This window comes from Enhydra lutris, unplaced genomic scaffold (genome assembly GCF_002288905.1).
Source record: "Enhydra lutris kenyoni isolate GAN:26980312 unplaced genomic scaffold, ASM228890v2 scaffoldscaffold346, whole genome shotgun sequence".
Lineage (NCBI taxonomy): Eukaryota > Metazoa > Chordata > Mammalia > Carnivora > Mustelidae > Enhydra > Enhydra lutris.
In genome coordinates this window covers 19720-21606 of record NW_019154430.1, presented here as the reverse complement: position 1 = coordinate 21606, position 1887 = coordinate 19720, and the positions used below count along the sequence as shown (strand labels likewise).

The 1887-nt window shown below is 51.1% G+C and overlaps 1 pseudogene; it reads right to left on the bottom strand.

Moving 5' to 3' along the window:
• Positions 1 to 53: 53 nt before the first annotated feature.
• On the bottom strand, positions 54 to 686 carry LOC111140267 (annotated as a pseudogene).
• Between the last annotated feature and the right edge of the window lie 1201 nt (positions 687 to 1887).

The window sequence follows — 1887 nt, the reverse complement described above, 5'->3', positions numbered from 1 at the left end:
CAGGCTGGACACACTTCAAGGTGCAGGTGGCCAGCGGTGCGGTCAGACCTGACCCTCCATCACCCCGGGGGACGCAGGCTGCGTGCTGTGGGGACATCCCCAAGGTGGGGCAGGCAGGGTGCGCCCAGGTTCTCCTCTTGGGAAGCATGTCCTGTGCGCAAGGCGAGCCGCCAGGATGGCTGGCCCAGGGATCCTAGTCCACGCCGCGGGCCGCGCGGGCCAGCCCTCCCGAGCCCTTGTCCAGCTCTGCGGGGAAGCTGCGGTTGTCGGGCGGCGGCCGGGTCTGCTCCCGGCTCCCCGCTGCCACCCTGCTCTTTGGGCTCTTGACAAGGGCCCAGGTAGACGTCCTGCACCATCTCCAGGTGCCCGGTTCTCAGCCGGAGCCACAGCCGGGTGGCCGTGTCCCTTGCTGCTCGCTCCTTTTCATGCAGCGGATGAGGCAGCGGGTGAGGAAGGCCACGGACATGAGCAGAATGATGGCATGATGGACGGTGGGGGTGATCACGGTCACCTCGAAACCAAAGGCCTCCTTGGTGGAACGCACTTGCACACCTTGGTCACTGAAGACCACCGGGCGACGCTCCCCTTCCAGGCACAGGTGTCGAGGCCATACCGTACCATCTGGTGGGCTGAGAGGCAGTGAAACGTGGGACAATGCCACAAGAAGAGCGCCACCACGAACAGGCCTCGGATAGAGCCCCGGGGTCATGGCATCCCTTATGCGCCGGGGCTTGTGCGGTTCCCCGCGCTCTCCTGGCCTCACCCTGTGGTGGGGCTCTGGCTGCCCCAAGCTGCCTACAGCCAGGGTTTCCCCTTGTGCTTTGAGGATGTCCTTTCAGCTGATCATGGAAGCATCAGTAACAACCATCCTTACCTTCAATTAACCTGCATAGTTGTTTAATTCAGATACCATGCTGTCAAATTCAAATTCATAGAAGCCTCGTATCTGCTGCTTATAACAGCACTCCTTTTGTTTTTGTTTTAATCATTTTTCTGTTCTTCTAACAATTCTTTTGCACTGGAGTTGTGCTGTAGTTTTTCCATTTTCCTCCCTCATCTAGGAGACCCTTACATTGCCATTTATCTTTGGCAGCTCATAGGGACCAGGTCCTGGTGTGGAGAGCTCTGAACGGCTAGACTCTCCTGGGTGCTGGAAGGAGAAGCAGCCTCTGCTTGGTAGGCCTGTGAGTCTCTCCCTGTAAAGAGAAAAAGAACCAAAATTAGGTGACCATTTTCCCCAGAGCGCTCCTGGTATCCATCCTTTTCCTCAATGTTTGTTTTTAATGAACTAATAAATGAATTGTTTGAGCTTTATCTTTTGTAGCAAGATAAATTGAGGTTTGACTTTATCATGTTTTCAGGCCTTCAGGAAATAAGTGGTTCTTAACTTCAGGGGAATAACAGATGTGGGTGAGAAACTGAAAAAAGGTAGACACTCTTTCTCTAGAAGGAAAATACTTTCATGTGCATTCAGAAAGTTGCCAGATCTCTGAAGTCCATGAACTTCAAAGAGATCACCAAAGAGCAACAGTTCTGTCACTCCTCTGCTTTTTAGACCACGGACAGCAGGATCATTGAAACCACTCTTTTCTCTCTCTCTCTTAAAATATTTTATTTTATTTTTAAATTTTACTGGGTGTGGTGCATAAACAATGAATTTTGGAACACTGAAAAAAAATAAAATGAAATTGCTCTTAAACCTTGCCCTTCCTGAACATTTGTGCCTCTGTTCCCAGAAACAGTCTTATCCATTCCACTAAGCAGAACCCTTCCTTTGGCTTAATGAGGGGGTTATAAGCTGTGGCAACAAAAGAGCTAGCACTTGATGCTTGAACTTTACCCACTCACACCCCTTGTAAGTTTCTAGAAAGTTCTAAAACCAAAAGC